The following is a 19,928-nucleotide window of genomic DNA, read 5'->3' as shown; positions in this document are numbered from 1 at the left end:
CGAAGCTTACCTCAGCCAAATGCAGTGTTACGCATGTGGAAACATGGGACATTTACGGGCCCACTGCCCCACCTCGCGGAGGACGTCGTCCCGACCGGCGCAATCGATGCCGTGCCAACCCCTGGAGGATGAAAAGGTGTTGCCGCCCTCTCAGAGCTCCCGAATTGGCCCCGCCTCCATTGTTCGCGTAGTTATCGAAGGCATCTACGCCGCCGCATTGTTGGATACGGGTTCTCAAGTAACCATCGTATACCGGCCCTTCTACGACCAACATCTCCACCGACTGCCGTTGTTATCTGCGGATGCCCTGCGACTACGGGGATTGAGTCATATAGATTACCCCATAGACGGAGTAGTAAAGGTGCAGTTAGATATTCTCCAGCTGAATACTGGTAAACATCACCCCATGGAAGTGGAGGCCTTAGTGTGCCCCGAACCTCAGGACCACCCCAGCGCCCCAATCATCTTGGGGACCAACGCTGACATTGTGCGCGCGGTGTTCCGCCAGTTTTTGCAAGAAGCGGGAGAAGCCCCACTGCTGGCCTTAGCGGCCTGTCCCGCCCTCCAAGAGGTCTGCGGTAGAATTGCGGCTGAAGAAGAGTATGGCGTCCTTTAGAGTCAAGAATGGGGACTGACTCAAATTCCCCCGGGGGAAGGACGAATGATGGTCGCCGCTTGTCACTACCCCCGACGACGGTTGGAGGATCAACTCTTCACCGTGGAAAGTGTGGCCCAGGACGAACAACGTTTGGGATACAAAGTACTAGCCTCTGTCAAGGAATGGCCCGGGAGGATTCCGAGGCGCACCTGGGTGTACGTGCAGAATATATCCCCGTACCCCATGACTATCGACAGGCGGCAGACGCTGGGGAGGATATACCCTGTAACTCCTGAGGAGAAGGTTTCGACGGGACCATCTAGGTGCCCACCTACTACCGTCGAGTCAGTGTTGGAATTTGACTTCGGCGACTCGCCACTCCCGGATGTATGGAGGAAAAGGCTGCTGAACGAGCTACACGACCGAAGGAGTGTGTTCTCCACTGGTGATATGGACGTGGGTTGCAGTCGCAGCGCCCACCATACCATCCGAATGAGCGACGCTACCCCCTTCCGGGAGCGCTCCCGCCGGATTGCCCCCAGGGATGTTGACGAAGTGAGGGGATTAATCGACGAGATGAAAACGGCTGGCATCGTGCAGGAATCTCGGAGCCCTTACGCCTCACCCATTGTGGTAGTCCGCAAGAAGAATGGGACGGTCCGTCTATGTGTGGAGTACAGAACTCTGAATACCCGTACTATCCCCGACCAGTATACACTGCCCCGAATCGAGGACCTCCTGAACGCTTTGACGGGAAGCAAATGGTTCAGTGTGCTCGACCTCCGGTCCGGATACTACCAGGTGCCCATGGGCCAGGAAGATCAAGAAAAAACGGCCTTCATCTGTCCATTAGGGTTTTACCAATTTACCCGCATGCCTCAAGGGATCTGCGGTGCCCCGGCCACGTTCCAGAGACTAATGGAAAAAACCCTCGGAGACCTTAACCCGCGAGAGTGCTTAGTGTATCTGGACGATATTATCGTGTTTGGGCGGACTCTAGAGGAGCACTCCGAGAGGCTGATGAAGGTGCTGGATAGGCTTCAAGGGGAGGGTCTCAAACTGTCCCTGGACAAATGCAAGTTCTGTCGATCCTCTGTGACGTATGTGGGTCATATTGTGTCGGCTGATGGAGTATCCACCGACCCAGGGAAGATAGAGGCGGTGGTGAATTGGCCTAGGCCTCTCAATGTCCAAGAATTGCGGTCCTTCTTGGGATTTTGTGGCTACTATCGACGGTTCGTTGAGAGCTATTCCAGCAAGGCCAAGCGGCTGAATGATCTTCTAAAAGTATACCCGGGAGAAATCGGGAGGAAAAGCATCACGGCACAGACGCCCTTTGGGGAGACCTGGACTCCAGAATGTGAACAGGCCTTCAAGAACTTAAAGGCCAGCCTCACTCAGGCTCCCGTCTTGGCCTATGCGGACCCAGAACGAGAATATGTCCTACATGTCGATGCTAGCCTTAGCGGATTAGGAGCGGTCTTGCATCAGAAGTATGAGACCGGGCTACGTCCGGTGGCCTATGCGAGCCGAAGCTTGACCCCTAGCGAACAGAATTACCCGGTCCACAAACTGGAATTTTTGGCGCTAAAATGGGCTGTAGTGGATAAGCTGCATGACTACCTATATGGGGTGCAGTTCGAAGTACGTACGGACAACAATCCCATGACCTATATAAACACGTCTGCCAAATTAGACGCCACGGAACACCGTTGGTTAGCTGCTCTAGCCAACTACAGGTTCAACCTTAAATACAAACCCGGACCCACCAACATAGGTGCCGACGCCCTGTCTCGTCGACCGGGCCTTCAGTCCACCCCTGATGAGGAAGTTTGGGAAGAGATACCGGGTCCAGGGATTCGTGCCCTCTGCTCCGTGGCTGCGGTAGTCGACGACCACGTAGCATTCTCGGAATTGCGGATTGTTGACTCGTTGGGATGTAACTCGCGGGCTATTCCCCTGGCCTATCAAGGTCGAGAAGGGATGAACATCACTGAAGATAATATCATCTCGTGGAGGGACCTAGTGCATTATCAAACACAAGACCCCATAGTGGAGTTAGCCCGTCAAGCGGTACAACAAGATAACCCTTCTATACTGAAGCGAGCCCCCGGAGACTTGGTGAAACTCCTGCTAAATGAGTTTGGGAAGTTTGAAATGGACAATTGTTTGTTATATCGGGTGATATCCTATCATAACCATCCCGATCGGCGTCAGTTGTTTTTGCCGGAACGTTTGAGAACCCTAGTCCTCAGGGCCCTTCACGATGACCATGGTCACCTGGGCATTGACAAGACGTTTGGGCTACTACAGGATAGGTTCTATTGGCCGAGAATGAGGGAGTCCGTGGAGCAACATTGTCGGAGGTGTAATCGCTGTTTACAACGAAAGACACTGCCCACCAGGGCGGCTCCTATGGCACACTTGAAAAGCTCGGGTCCAATGGATTTGGTGTGTATGGATTTTCTCTGTATCGAGCCCGACAGTCGGGGAGTTAGTAATGTTCTTGTGATCACTGACCACTACACTAGGTACGCCCAAGCGTTCCCTACGAAAGACCAGAAGGCCGTAACGGTGGCCCGAGTACTATGGGAGAAATATTTAATTCATTATGGATTACCAAATCGTCTTCACTCCGATCAGGGCAGGGACTTTGAGAGTACACTCAACTCTACTGAACATTGCCAAGTCGCGTACTACCCCGTACCACCCCGAAGGGGATGCTCTGCCTGAACGGTTCAATCGCACTCTGTTAGATATGTTAGGAACCTTGACGAGCCCGAAAAAGACGGAGTGGAGTAAACACGTCGAAGCATTGGTACATGCGTATAATTGTACCCGACATGAGTCCACCGGGTATACTCCGTATTTCTTGATGTTCGGAAGAGAAGCCCGTTTACCGGTGGATGTGCGCCTGCGGATATCTACCGATGGGGTATCCAATAGGACGCACTTTCGATATGTCCAGCGACTAAGGGACAGTTTACAGCTGGCCTATAGATTGGCTGAACGGACGACTGCGCAATTGAATGCGGGAAATAAAAGGCGCTACGATCACAAAGTACGTCACAAGGAAATTCTCCCCGGAGATGCGGTCCTCTTACGCAACTTAGGTGTTCCTGGGAAGCATAAATTGGCCGACCGGTGGCGGGAGGGTGTGTATGAGGTGGAGTCACAGATGCCTGGTCTTCCTGTGTACCGGATCAAGGATTCTGAAGGCCGCGTAAAAGTGTGGCATAGGAATCATCTGCTTCCCATACCTCAAGTAGGGACGGACGAATTGGAAATCCCAGCCACGCCCATAGATGGAGAAGTTGAACACACAGAGGATGGCCCAGAGACTGTAAAAATTGCCACCTCTGAGGATCCAATGGAAGGAACCTCTCAAAGGGGCCTTCCGGCCGTGGAGGCATCTCCCGAAGGAGCCATGGGTAAAGAGCCTCTTGGCCCGAACATTGATCATTTGACTTCCGCGAGTCAGCCTCTAGACCCACAAAGCCCATGTTTCACACCCCAAAGAGACTGTACTAATGCTGAATACCCCTCAAGGGTAGAGATGGAAGTACCAGTTGAGGCTGGACACTCTGCAGAAGAAGCAGAGGAGAATCAACCTCGGCGAAGTCAAAGAAACAGTCAGCCTCCCATGCGAATGGCATATGATCAATTTGGGGCACCCCATTATGAGGCTCAGCAGTGGGCTCGGCATAGGATGCAAGCTATGATGGTACTGTTTAATGAAATGTGTAACCTAATCTAGGAGGGAGAGGGTTGTGTAAATAGTTATATATATGTGGGTTAGGTAGTCCAGCGGGGACGTTGGATTCTGGAGAGAGGAGAATGTAAGGATGTGCATATATATAAAGGTTCCGCGCTGTTGCATCACATAGGCAGCGCCATATTGTCCCTGTTTTGCCAGCAAGGTCACTGCATACAAGTTGGGCTGCGCATGCGCGAGAGAAGCGCGCGAAGGGTAACCAATCTGTAGAGACTTGGAGGAACTCTGAACTCTGAACTCCGAACTGTGGGAGGGTCAGCTGAGGCTGAGGACCAATCGGATGCGAGACTTTGTATAGAGGAACCGGATGCGTGTGGGCGGTGGGTCAGAGCAGAGAGGGAGGTGGAGGAGGAGGTTGGCGGAACCTCGTGTGCGAGAGCGGAGGGTCAGTGACCCGTCCGCTTAGGTAAGGGTATTTCCCCGGCCCGAGGAGTCTTCCCCCTGCCACAGTAGGCTGCTGCTTTTGTAAGGACGCCCATAGTTGTCAGGGACGTTTCCCTTTAGTGAGGTTTATCTGCGGCGCTGCGGAGCTGCGGCCGCCATCTTGGATTAAACAACTGACGGTGCTGCAGAAGGGAGAGACGGCGCAAGGCTGGACTAGCCCCAGGACCAGGTGTGGAGTGTCACGGTCATCGTAGTGACCGGAAGGTATCATTATCTACAAGTGCACCTACCCCGGGCACCAGGCGCTGATCCCGCCTCCCACTAACTAATTGGGCTTACTGAGTGAATCCATATGGTACCATACTTTACCGGTTATACGATATACTCCTTGGGAGAGTGGCAGAGCCACCTATGTACAGAACATTACCCCTAATAAGGTGTGGCCGAGCCACGGTGTGTGTGTGTAATGTTATACGATGAGTCTGCCGATCATTTGTTATTCATGTGTGATATATAAAAGGTTGCTGTTGCATACTGCTGTTGTTATGTTCTTGCTCAGGGTATAATCTCTATACTGGGGATCCTGGGTAAGTGGAGGCGCTGCACCGCAAGTGATAAAGGTATATGACCCCAGGCTCCCAATTAGCGGAGGCTCAGAGCTCCTGAAGCCACAGGTACATGCACCACCGTAGTCCCTTAGTATAGGCGTTAACAAAAAGGGCTACATATATATATATATTGTGATGCCCACATCACGTTGCAGTCTCTTTTAGTCCCAATGTAAGGCAGAAAACACTGTCATTCTTTATATGGGGTTTATTTACAGGGATTAAATCATACTAACAGTCCTACCGTCCCTTTACGTCCAAACAAAACATAAAATAAACTCCTACTCCTCTTAGGAGACTAACTGTACATTCAGCTTCAAAACCTTTCTAGCGACAGCTGGCCAATTATACTGGTTCCCAGCTTAAAACATGCCCTGGCATATGCAACAATGTACACAGTCTCTGCATACAACAATAAAGTGTTTTGCTTATCTTAGTCCATTGGAGCTGACGTCCCCACGTCAGTGCGGCCTTGCGGCCTTTCCTTCTAGGGGAATTCGGCCGCATGTGAATCCAGAGAAACTCTCCTCTGTATGTCCACGGTCAAGGACAGGACTTTCCCGCTTCAGCACGGTCTGTCGTTTTTTCCTTCTTCCCTCTGGGATTCAAACCCCCTCTCTGGGAACAGCAATGTCAATCTCTGTAACTCTCAGCATGTGTCTCTTTGGCAGCATGGAAGCATTTCTGTAGTCACTTCCTAATTATTAAAAACTCCATGAGCAATCAGGAGTTCAGCCTTCTCAATTAGGCATCAGCTGCATTAGCCATTCCTAAGGAGGATTAACTCTCTGTGAGCTGGAAAGCACACTTACTGCACTCCCCCAGACATCACACACATAACCCCCCCCACACATAACACATATCACTCCCCCCTGCACATAACACATATCACTCCCCCCTGCACATCACACACATCACCCCCCTCTGCATAATCACATCTCCTTTCTCCTCTCCACACCCCTGCACATCACATCTCCTCTCCCCTGCACTTCACATCTCCTCTCTCCCTTGCACATCTTCTATCATGTACTTCATGAGCATGCCATCATCCACCTTATCTTAATATCCCACTTCCTCTCAACATCAATTGCAACCAGATATCCCTCTTACAACACTGTATATAATATTCTCTGTTTTCCTTTTTCTGCCCTATCTGAGGAAGGATCCTGAGGGGTTCGAAACCTTGAGACATATCAACTACTTGTTGGTCCAATAAAAACTATCAGACCACCTACTCCCTCTCCCTCCTTTGTTATTTTACTAGTTTAGTGTGGGATTTGATTTAAAATATATTGTAAATAAAAGAAAACACAACTAAAAGAAATGTAAATAAAGACATTGTACTTTCAAGTAGACAGAGCATAAACTAGGCACTATTATTCCAGTGTCTCATTGATCTATAGCATTATACAGCCAGATGCTCAAAGCTCTGTTAAATCAGGGCTCATATTGGGACGTTACCTAAAACAGAAATGAAGGTTTTTGTACTATTGTTTCTGCTTGCTATGGTATAGCAGGCTGCTAACCGAGATTTGTTTGGTTAGTGGAAGAAGTAGACTGTATACATGTATTTCTACAACTTTATATTCAGATTCAGTTATATACTGTACACATGTAGTGATTCCTTCTTGTAGAAACAAGAAATCGGCCACAGAGTCATATACACACAACTTGTGCCCGCAGTAACCTGTGATAGGGATATCTAATGTCTCGTAATTTATGTTACATCCCGTATCTATATTAAAAGAAATATGAAACATATAAACAAAACAATACAGTTATATACTGTAAACGTAATGTCAGAGCAAACCACTATACAACAATGCATTTCCAATTATTGCAATACATTTTATTGTACAACCTTGCACAGGTCTACACACTTTTCTTGAATCTGGTGATGAGATATCAGGTTTTTTTTAGCTCTTTTGAGGTTTTAAAATTATATTATAGGTAAATTGGACACATGAATACAGTTTCCTCAATTTTGGCATTCATACCAGGCCAATATAACCGATCTAGGGCTCTGTTTTTGTATTTTCAACCCGCATGTGCTCATACTGTAGTGAATTTACTGCCCTAAACCCTATCTCATAGATTTGGTATTTTACCAGTCATTCACCTCTGAAGATTAGATTCTCCATAACCTTCAGTGGAAATGCCAGAATTCTGATACTCCTGGAAGACATGAATGTTTTGTCATTGGTCATCCAGTGATTATGGCTTTTTGTAGCTCTGACAGTTGGGAGTCTCTCTCAGTTTCCTCTTGAAGTTATTGTACCTTCTGGTCAGAAATAGGTGAATTAGATATGACTAAATGCACTTGTGCTTCAAATTACTCTTCTATACTGTCCTCTTGTTTCACAGGCATCTAGCCTAGAATTTCCTAGCAACTAGAGTTTCCTTTACTGTTTTTTTTTTATGAGAATGTTGTATTTCTGCAGTCACGGCATCATTATTTGCCGTCTGACTGGTGCTGCATGATTATTTGCAGGGGTTTATTGTCTGACTCCACAGTAACATTTTGACTATAAACATATTGCTGGAAATGTTCACAGACATTTTCTTTTCAATCTGTTCATCGTTGATTTCTGTAGCTGTGAGTGACATAGATGCATGCAGGTACAAGGAATATTATTTCCCCCATTAACATGGAATAACTCAGGAAAGAATGTGTTAACGTGTGTACTTTAAGGAGATAACGAATGTGTTACCATTGTGTCCAATAGTGTATGTGCTAACGTGGTGTTGAATATAGTGCTAGTATTAATAGAAAAATAGGGTAACCCCAATTATCGAGGCCACTACCAGGCACTATAGAGTGTGTTTAGGAAAGAGGGTTTGACGCCGGTATAAAGGTGATGCAGGTAATGAGGCAATATTAGGGTGTCTCCGATACTAACAAGGGGAGTGGGGTACTGGAAAACCGGTTAGAGGTACAAGGGGACACCTCACAAAGGGGCGCCCCCAAGTAAATCACGGCACGGCTACCAATATATCCTCACCTGTCTCCCCTGTGTACCGCGTGGAGGTCCCTTAAAAGCCGTTCCTGTTTGCAGCTGCAAGCTTGATCCTGGAGGCTCTGTGGGCTGGGATTCCGCTTGCTGGCGTCTGCGTGCTCCAACCGGATATGACGTCACAGGTGAAAAAAGGTAGATTGCTTCCGAGGTTCACAGCACCTTCACTCAGCCAGTTGTATGAATATAAAAAAAAACTTTATTAGTAACCAGCAATGTACAACAATGTACAATGTGATCATGCTGTTGTACATTGCTGGTTACTAATAAAGTTTTTTTTATATTCATACAACTGTCTGAGTGAAGGTGCTGTGAACCTCGGAAGCAATCTACCTTTTTTCACTAGTGCTAGTATTAGCTAAATACCTCGTGTTAACAGGTACAACAATGTCTGCTACATCTGTAAGTGACTGTTTTTCATTCCTGCATTTATATTGCTCCCAGTCCTTGCTTAGAAGCATCCACTTGAACAGTTACTTCCTTTCTTATGTTGTAGTATGCCCAAGTGCCAGCATTTGAAATAAGTTGTTTCATTTTATCAAATGCAGACTTTTGCTGTGCTTCCCACTGAAAGTCATCTTTTCTTTAATAGGTCTCTCAGTGGTGACAAATGATTAGCATGGTGTGGAATGATTTTGGCAAGGTAATTTACCATTCCTAACACTGTCTCAAGTGCTAAGCTGTTTTCGTGTGGTTTCATTTGATAAATTGTTGGCGCGTTGTGTGTCCCCCACTGCAATGCACCAGTAGAACATTAACTCCTTCTATATCCGTACATTGAGGGAATTCAAATGCTTTCCATTGCAATATTCATGTTTCCTCTCTCTGGGTGGTGCTAAAGCTACATGCCTGTATTCTATTGCACCCATGACGTTGGGGAAGCCAGCTGAAATCCCATCTCAGCTTCTGCCTCACTGTCCTCACTGCAGAAATATGTATACCCCCCTTCTGTGTTCTGTGTTTAGAGAGCACAGAAATTTGTGGAAATTACATGAAAACTGAGACTGTGCATACTGCACGACACACTTTATTCGAGCAAATACCCGGTATGTACCTGGCAGATACCTGGAATGCGCCGCTCCTCACCTCTGACAAGCCCCGTTGCGTTTGCCTTCCCAGCCTGGGTTCATGCCTGGCTGATGGGCGGCTGATTTGTTAAATGATAATGATTAGGATTTAATAGGCTGCAATGCTTCGCGTGTCTACCAGATGGCATAAATTCATGAATTGTAATGCAGTATATATATATATATACTGTGCAGTATTGCAGCCAGCGGGAATAAAATGCTTCAATCCCTGCCTAGAAAATAACCCAATATACTCGGGCAGAAAACAGTCACAAACCTCAATACACCCGGGTATACCCGAATTCGTGGGACTAGCCGAGCTCGAATAAAGTGTGTCGCCAGTGTATTTAGGCACTGTAACCTCTGTACTTTGAAAGACCCAGAGGCTAAATACTGTAATGAATACAGCATTTGCCAGACCAGGAAGGCGGAGCTCATGCCAGTGAGTTGCTCCAAATCAAGTCTTAACCTTTCATATAGAACCATAATTGAAGTTGTGTTTACGTGATAGAGGCCTATCACCAACTATAATTCCCTGGAAAGTATACTTGGAGCTATAAATTCTGGTTTACATACGAGCCACCACTCACCTCTCCAACTTCCATACAAGCTCCCTTTCCCACACCAAAACTCACAGCCAATCCCCTTCCCACAGCCACTACCACACACTCTCCAGCACCAAACTCTACATCCAATCCATCTCCCACGCAAAACCCCCCAGCTATATAGGGATTACTAATCCTCTTGTCAGTCCCCAACGCAGTATCTGGGGCCGTAGCCAAAAGCTAACACTCTAATCAATTGTTTTTTAATTTAGGTTATTTCCACTAAGCAGTGTTTTGTGAGGCCAACACCCATAATTCTATTATTTATCAAAATAATAAAGTTGCCTGTGCGGTGGTTTGAGGGTAACATTCTCATTGAGGAAGTGTATTAGTTGTCGCGAAAGCCACAGTTTTACATGGTTAAGTGATGAGAACATTAGAAATACCTGGGTTTATTTATAACTTAATAAACGTCTTGAATGATCTTTAACACTATGGCTACTGTAACGTTATGTTGTTAAAAGGTGTGCCAAATTTAGGTAAGACTTAACTAACGGAATGGTAAGTCCTTGCGTTAAAATTAACGGACTTTAGAGGATAAGAGCTTCTATGATAATGCTCATTTGAATATCTTTTGCATGTCATTATTACAAACGCCCATTATAGTTAACGCTATCTTCTTTATTGCACAATACATGTTTTCGCATTATTTTATTGTTCTTTGATGAGGATACAACTTTAATATAATGTTAACTTTGGTCAATGTAATGTTATGTATCTTAACAGGAATTTCAGCACCTGGAGCATAATCTAATCACTGGGGCAGATATGGAATGAGAGAAAAATAGGTACCCAGTTATATTAGGGTGTTCTACAGACAGTGCTATATTAACAGATATATTGTTTTTGGATGACATATTGGATGATAATAACCAATACAAAGGGTTGGATAACAATAAACCCAGAAAGGAAACTAACTGGTTAGCACGAATGGTATGAAGTGGTCGGTGTCCATAAGGTTGTTGTTACTGATGATAATGTTGCACTCTTACTAATGTATGGGCTAACCACCCACAGCAAAACCCTACAGCAAATGGCTTCAGATTGAGGCTGCATCTCTATTTATACTGCTAAACCTATTATAATTCTGGATTTCAGATTACGGATTGTGGGGTAAGGTTTCAGGTTCGAATTATTAATCTGCCGTGCACATTATCAGTGCTACAAAACAAAAACGGCTCAAAGGAACCGGCCATTCCACGTTGGATTCAAATTCGCCCAAAAATTCCCCGCCTCTAAATGTAAGTGCATAAGCATGGGAGTAGCACCAATATATGATAAAAAGCAGAGGTTAACTATTTCAGTAATATATTATACAGCAGTATATAAGCATGTAAGCATGTGTTGGTATGAGCGTATGTTTGAGTATGTACATGTGTGCATTTGCAAATTGTATATATCATTGTATATATATAAGTCTGTGTTTAGAGTACAGTATGTATATCATGCCCTTTTGTGTGTATCACTGTTTGTTAGTGGTAGTAAAGCTGTACCGAGTATTAGGATCCGCCATTGTAGCCGCTCGCATTCGGCACCGGTGCATCCCTGAAAGTCTATAATTTCAGGTTTCATTGCTTCATACAACATGGCTCACAATTGAGGACGTTTTCCCCTAGCAAGATGGCTGTCAACAGGAAGTGACCTCACACCCGCACTGAAGCAACGTGGCCTTCTTGCTTCCTTGCAATTCCTGGCCTAATTCACTGAAGAAGAAGTAAATCTCTGTTTGATCTGGAATTTCTCACATCTGTCTTTGCCCTTTGAAAGACTGTCATTACCTCTCTTTCCTTGCCTGTGCAAGGTAGTCTTATAACTTGTAGTCCCTGACACTGTGTGTTGGTGTCGCATGGAGAGCCGATGTCCCGCTTGATCATAATCTATTCCCTGGGGCAGGTATGAAATTCCACTCAATCAGCAGGGTAGGGGTTACCTCAAGCAGTCCAACGGAAAATGACACAAAGTATGTGACCAAAAGATTCAAACCAATCGAGAAAGGCTGGATAACCACAGGTAGTGGTGCTAGTATTTCAGAGCACAGCCGCTCACAACAGCGTGGTAATATAACATGCAATCGACAGGGTCCCAAAGCTTTTCGTGACCCAACGTGACTTCATCAGGGAAATGAATACATATATTTTAGGAAATCATGCATAAAGCATATTGTTTGTTTGTATTCACAGATTCTTAAGTGGAACCGTTCTAAAGTTTCAAGTTACACCAAACCATTTATGATCTGATTTAAGAGGTTATTAATTAAACTGTTATAGTGCCAATCGGAGCACTATTGCTCAGAAACTTCCATTGTCTTTAATAAGGGGTTTCCGTTTAATAGTTCCCCAATTAACACTATTGCTGTTTAATGAATAACCACTATGATGCACTAACACCTACTACGCTGACACATTCTGACATTTATCCAAAGCATTAGCATAGTACATACTACGTTAAAATCCTTAACATATTGGGGTGTAGCCAAAAGGTGGTGCTTGGAGGGAGGTAATTAGGACCCAGCACCTTCCTAGGCTTGTACCTTTTCTCCTCACCTGGCAACTAATTAATGAGCTGCTTTAAAATAGCAGTTCCCTAGTCCCTGCTGTTTTCCTGGACAAGGCTCCCAGCCAGAGAGGTCAGGGAGAGACTGCAGGGGCTGCCGCTTACACAGGTACAGGGGCTGCCGCTTACACAGGTACAGGGGCTCTGTGTTGGTAAAGACCTTGGCTCCCGAACTTGAAGATAGTAGTTAACAAAGTGTTAGTTAGCGCACCCGAGAGCAGCTACAGCAGGTATTTTGTTTTGTTCTTGTATTTTAGTTTGTACACTGTTGATAATAAACCGGATAAGCGAACCATCCATTTGCTGCTTTTTATCTGAGAGAAAAGACCCTGCAAAGAGGCTGAGTTGTCACAATATGCAGAATATTTTTTACTTGAACACATCTCTTGTGGAAAAGCATGTTCTGTTTAGAACTGTACAGAGAACAAATTAGCTTGGCTACTTGCAGTTATATGTATATTTTCACTTCCAAAGAAAGTAAGACTAATATAACATCCTTTGGGTGAGAATATTGATTAAACTGTAATGTCAGTGGGAGTTGCCGTGCAATAATGTCCCGAATGTTTCTATCGCACTTTAATGAATTACCCCCATGGTCTTCACAGTAGTACTTACAGTATACACAAGCATTAAAGAGGCGACTAGTCTCTTTTTATATCTAACTGTTTTCAGGTTTACCGTAGACAAAGTTAAACGCATAGTAATTGTAAATCTAGCATCTTAAAAGGGTAGTTTACATGCTAATTATCATTGCAATAAGATACATGTATATTTCATATAAAAACATGCAATAATTAAACGTGTCAAATTAATTTTAGCACTATGCCCAAAGGCTTGAATATGGAAATATAGAAAATCAGCCATTATATAGTACATTGCAACTCTAAAAGCAGATTCATCTTTGGAAAGAGCATTTAATTAACAGGATTAAATTAATTTACATGCTTCATATGCTTCTGAAAGGTACGACGATATGTAAATCTGTGAGATGTGATAGGAAATTCAATATGAAAATAATTTAATTAAAAGAAACATTAGATGCATAATTATTACATGTACTGTATCGGCCAGAAGCGTTTTCAGTATAATGTTTAATAATGTTTTGTATGGTATGTTAGATAACAACATAAAAATAAATATCTTGTTGGCAAGTATGTGTGTTACAATTAGCAACAAAACGTCATTTTGTGTACCTTCTAAAAACGCACGCAGGCAGGCACACACACCCTTTGGATATAGTATTTTTATCATGTCTGAATACCTTCATCTGATTGTATATATTTATGTACTGTATATATTTTGTCAGAGCCATTGACTGTGTGTATAATAACAGGAGGTTGCAGAATGCATGCTTTTCAGTATGTGGGCGGTTAATTCTTCTAGCTAAGCAATATACAGGTGCTCCTAATTAACCCAGACTGAATTACTTTAAATGGAAAGATGGAAAGCATTTACAGTCTCTCTCAGGAGGACAGAGAGAGCAGAGGAGGACTGACACAGGCATGCAACCTGCCTCTCACTTTGTACCTGAATAAATAGAGCTCTAAAGTAATGAGCTCATCATTCATACTTCCAAATCCTGTTTGGACTGGAAACTAGCCTTGTTAACCAGCCGCGTAGTCATGCCTTGCATTTTGGTTAGTTAGTCTCTCTAACTAAACTGCTTTGGCTGTTATGTTTATCGTTTGTTCTGCCTTAACGAGACGGTGTTGTGAAATGTCTCTGTTTATACTTCCACCCAAACCTGGCCCTACTACGTCCTTCCACATTACTGTTGGAACTACGATTATTCACCCAGTAGCCCAAGCACGCTGCTTAGGGGTCACACTCGATTCCTCTCTCACATTCTCCTCTCACATTCAAAACGTTTCTAAAACTAGTCGCTTTTTCCTCCGCAATATCACAAAGATACGCCCTTTCCTCTGTTGCTCGACTGCTAAAACTCTGACACAGGCCCTCATTCTCTCCCGTCTCAATTACTGCAACCTCCTGCTGTCCAGTCTCCCTGCCTCTCACCTGTCTCCCCTACAATCTATCCTAAACGCTGCTGCCAGAATCACTCTACTCTTTCCTAAATCAGTCTCCGCGTCTCCCCTCCCGAAATCCCTCTCCTGGCTTCCGATCAAATCCCGCATCTCACACACAATTCTCCTCCTCACTTTTAAAGCTTTACACTCTTCTGCCCCTCCTTACATCTCAGCCTTAATTTCTCGCTATACACCATCCCGTCTCTTGCGTTCTTCTCAAGTATGTCTTCTTTCTACCCCCTTTGTATCTAAAGACCTCTCCCGTCTTAAACCTTTCTCACTGACTGCCCTGCACCTCTGGAATGCCCTTCCCCTCAATACCCGACTAGCACCCTCTCTAGCCACCTTTAAGACCCACCTTAAGACACATTTGCTTAAAGAAGCATATGAATAACACTGTGGATAATCCTGGACACATGATACACAAAGCTTGGCCCCTGCAGACGCACATACTAGAATTCCCTCCTACTGTCTCTATACGTTCCCCTACCTACCAATTAGAGAAAATCTTCCCCCAATGGGACAGGTAGACAGCAGCACAGCAATAGAAGGAGAGAGGCTGGGATAAGTTAAAAATAGACTTTAATCAGACATCGTGCTGACAGGTCCTCTGATGCATTTCGGTCCGTGGGACCTTTATCAAAGAGTCTACCTACCAATTAGATTGTAAGCTCCTCGGGGCAGGGACTCCTCTTCCTTAATGTTACTCTTTTGTCTGAAGCACATATTCCCATGACCTGTTATTTATATTATTTGTTATTTATATGATTACAACATGTATTACTACTGTGAAGCGCTATGTATATTGATGGCGCTATATAAATAAAGACATACAATACAATATGTGGAAAATAAACCACGCACTGTATTATTACCCTGAAAAAATTATGTCACCTAATCATTGTCCATGGGAGGAAATTAAACATCAAGTAGCTGACAGCATCGCCAAGGAAGCTGAAAGCACTGCGGCACAGCTGGAGACAGACTAGATATTCGAAACCCAGTTTGGGATTATCGCAGAGACGCAAAGGGAACTCTTTCAACGCCTGACCAAGGCTGTTATGGTCACAACTGGTACTGCAGAATTACAACCCATCTGGTCAAGCCAATACCTTCAGAAGATGATGCAGAGAAGGACGTATAAGGATGCCTCCTGTCCTGTCCTTTTAGCGAACTGCTACAGCAAACATTGGGTCCACTCCCAATGAACTGGTATTATAGTGCCCTTTCTACTGGGGGAAGCCCAATTAGAACGTGCTCGTCTCAGACTTGGAAATCTACTTGCAGAGCTGAGGCAGGATGTTGTGACAGACCACAGGCCTCGGGACTGAGTCCTGATAGAGGGGGCAAATCTGGGTCACAAGCCATTGTCTGGGAATGGTGAAGAAATCATAATCAGGGTCACAGTCCAAGGTCAGGGCAAGGAGTAGGCAAAATCCAGGCAAAGGGTAAGGGCAGGCATAGTACAAGGCAAAGTCTGCTGCGATTCAAGGTAAAAACACAAGGTGGAAATAGAACAAGCGCAGAGCTCGTGCACTGGCTAGTTTCAAATGGCTTCAAGATATAAGCCTTTCAGGTCAACTTCCTGTCCAGCCATCTTTGTTCAGGCAACTGAGACCACTGTTTTCGATCATCTTGGTTAAGGCGAATGGGAAAATAGAATGTCAACAATTGCAATTATGTGCCTGTGCCAAAGGGGGACCATTACACCCAAAAAACATATTGTGAACTCGACAAAGGAGCCACATCTGATTATGACCTTCTAAAAAACGAGATCCTGGCAAGGGTGGGAGTGACTTAAACTGTCTGTGCACAAAGATCCAATACATGGAGATACATGACCAGAAAGCCCCCAGATCCCAGTTGTGGAATTTGACCTTTCTGATGATGATGAAGGTGGATCCACCTTCCCCTGACGAAGCTTCGCCTGGAGAGAAACACGTAGGGCGTGGGCACTGTGGCGTGGTGACGTCACGTCACGTTGAGCAGCTGATCCCGAACAACTGGTTGCTAGTAGGAGCGCCCCGGCAGCACTGTGTACCGTGCAGGAGTAGAGTAAAGTGACGATCCAGCTAAGTATTATACACAGACTTTGGATTTACCATCGTGTTCATAACTGTCTGACACTAGCTACAGGGACTCCCAGTAATCATTGGCAGCGATGTTGGAGCTGTGTTGCTTGGAAGCAAGTAACGTTCATATGATAGTTTAGCAATGAGGGAAGCCCCCACCAACTTGGCGATTCAGCCAGTATCACAGATTGCTCTGATACAGTTTCCATTGTTGTATTGATACTATTATTAATGACTGTCACTAGTTATAGGGACTCCCAGTACCTGTTGAGAGCGATGTTGGAGCTCTGCTACTTGCAAGCAAGTAGCGTTCATATGATAGCTCAGCTGTGAGGGAATCCCCATCTCAATCGTGCATTTCAATCTTGTACACTATCCCTGCTCCCACGGTTTGCTGAAATTGCAGTAACACACAGTGCTATACATATTATGTGTGTGTTGACGCTCCTCTAGTTTCTTATATGTGTGACCATACTTTGCGAGGCTGGTCTTGAACTTGATATATATTACATCAGGCAGGAGGCTTACTTAGCGATTAACGCAATATAGTTCGGCACCTAGCGATTCTGTGCAATCAAATAGCGCTGTTGTTTGGGATTAATAACATCAGCTCAATGTGTTTTAATAATATTTTATTATTATTTTTATTTTTCACTTATTCACCTTGGTTTTTCACTATAGCTACTGTATGTTAGAAAAATAAAAATGTTTATTGTGATGTGCACCCTAAATGTACTTCTGTGAATGCTCTTGTGACTTTATCACGCGATCATTCAACTGTTAATACCATGATCAAGGATCAACTGGCCCAGAACAAACCAGCACTGATTACATTTTCCCGTTCACAGACCCTGGAGTTGTTCTCTGAGACCAAACCAAAAAGAAAACGTATGAAGATTAAAAAACAAAAAAAAGGGGGTCCACCCAAACCACTGTTTAGAATTAATCAATGGTTTAGACAAAGGCGGTATATTCAAGTGATTTGCATAGGCGCCACAATTACCATATATATTGATAATAAAGAAAATATTAAACAAATAAAACAAAAATAAACCACGAAATGTAACCTGAAAAGATACTTCTCAACCTTTCCTGGAAATATGCGAAGATTTCCAACAGATGCAGTCTTGGTTTGGGGTGGGAAGGGAGCGATCAGATCAGGAACATATGTAAATAAAGAAAACATAAAAACAATAATTGACAAAGGCGGAACAGAGGGTGGAGAGACAACAAGTACAGATCTTATTGACCCTCGGAGTTAGGTATGCAGTTAGAACCAACCAGCATACTTCTGAAAAAATGATAGTTTTAAAGGTATTAAAGTTTCCCAAAGTTAATTATGGACAGGAACAGGCCAATGATCCCCAATGGGTTTAGCCATGTAGAAGTAGTTAAGGGGGTGCTGGTAGAAGGTACAATCAAGAACTCCTATCCTTTTTTTTTATCACATTTTTTTTTGTATTATCTGAGCAAAGAGAAGGGCTAAGAAGTAGATAATATACTGTATTTAGTATTCAACATGTTGAAGACTTGAAAGAACACATTGCCTCCTCCAGCTACCCCTGCCACTGCTACCGCTGCTCCTCCATCTTCTCCAGCTGCCCCCACCGCTGCACCCACCACCGCTAAAGCTGCACCCAGGCACTACAGATCTGTACTTCTATCAAAGGGCACACTGATGGAGATGCAGTGCCGCGGGTTCCACAGCATCATGGCCCAGCTCTCAAGGACAGAGGCCACGTCCAGACACAGGGAGCTAGCAGTCCACCACCACCGCATCAGCATCCATGCCATGCAGTAGCACCCGAGTCACATGGCACAGATTGTGGCAGCCCTCAAAGGGCTAATGTAGGCAACAGGTGCTGGAGAGAATCTGACCATGCTCCATGGTCATTACACTCACTGAGTCTTTGGAACATCAGGGCTCTCAATTTTGGGGCAAACTTCACCTTGTCTATCCAGTGACTCATCCACACCACCGACACTGCTCGTGCCAAGGTTGAGGCATGGCAGACCTTGCATCAAATGGCCGAGTGAGCACGATGGCTTGGCTGCTAAGAGGAGGCACTGAGTTTGGTCAATAGTTTGTTTTTGTTTTTTTATCATTTGTTAATTAGTAATCAATTTATTTTTCACAAAACAGTGAGTTAACTGTGTGTGAATAAAAGTTATTTTGACAACTTCTGTCCCTTGATAATTCTTGGTTTAATACTGCAGGTAGACCCATTATTGTACACCCATACTTAATACACTCAATATTATATACCATAGTAGGCCATACAGTACAAACATATATTCCCTTTAATCATTAAAAACCATAGTATAGTTTATTATATGAAAATAACACATGAAGATAACACCATGTCACATGCATCTGTTGATGTGTGTTCTGACAATAATATGTTCCATCATACAATATATATCTTTTCATTACACACATAATTAAGGGTTAAGTGCTACACTCCATACAATCATGGGTGCACCACTAAAGACCTTACTTTTTTCCCCTTGTAGACTAGTTCAAGAAATAACGCTATCATCCTGGTCTGGATATAAGTACAAATTGTTGTTTTGGATATACCTCGAATCAACTGGTTCCTTTGGCCTGCGGATTTTCAGGATCAGTTTCAAGAAGGCCAATCCACCATTTTAGTTTGTTTTAATTTTTTAGAGTGGTGTGTGTGTGTTTCCTCACAAACCTTGGGAGGATTGTGCGGAGTCCGATCCTCAAGGGGGGTACTGTAAGGGATCGGGGGACACGTTCCCCATGGCGTGCCCCCCCCCCGCTCCGGCCCTGAGTGCCGCCGCACACGCTGTGCACCCTACCTCCTCTGGTCGGGTGCCGCTCTGCTCTCTCCTCTGCGGCACACGCTGCCACTGCCTCCACGCTGCCGATTCTATCTGCCTGCCCCCTGCACGGCTGTCCCCGCCCCCTGCCGGCCGCAGGACTTAATCACACTCTCTACTACACACCTGGCTTTCCCCTACTCTAGGTCCCTGCCTGGGCACACCTCCGTTTCAACTCTACCCTCTATTGGTACACCAAGATATATTTCTCCAGTCTGCCCTCTACTTCCTCGCTCTGCATAGTTTCTTGTGGCTCTTGCTGTTCAGAGTTCTATGCCTGGCTCTCTTCTGTGTTTCAGCTCTCGTTCCTGTACCTACCCCCCCCCCCCCCCCCGTATACCACCTCTGGACTTGATCTCGGCTTCCATTTTGACTACA

At 44.9% G+C, this 19,928-nt stretch overlaps 1 long non-coding RNA gene across 2 annotated transcripts in view; it reads left to right on the top strand.

Moving 5' to 3' along the window:
- Nucleotides 1-8,690: 8,690 nt before the first annotated feature.
- Nucleotides 8,691-19,928, top strand: part of LOC142488755 (uncharacterized) — a 45,500-nt gene continuing 34,262 nt past the window's right edge. The window contains exons 1-4 of one of the 2 annotated variants that reach the window (XR_012799635.1): nucleotides 8,691-8,781; nucleotides 8,972-9,022; nucleotides 10,778-10,839; nucleotides 11,150-11,289. This is a non-coding gene — a long non-coding RNA (uncharacterized LOC142488755). Of the gene's footprint in view, nucleotides 8,782-8,971; nucleotides 9,023-10,777; nucleotides 10,840-11,149; nucleotides 11,290-19,928 lie in introns of those variants that run through there. The other variant, XR_012799636.1, reaches the window with a different exon arrangement.

This window comes from Ascaphus truei, chromosome 2 (assembly GCF_040206685.1).
Source record: "Ascaphus truei isolate aAscTru1 chromosome 2, aAscTru1.hap1, whole genome shotgun sequence".
Lineage (NCBI taxonomy): Eukaryota > Metazoa > Chordata > Amphibia > Anura > Ascaphidae > Ascaphus > Ascaphus truei.
This window is presented reverse-complemented; position numbering and strand designations above follow the sequence as displayed.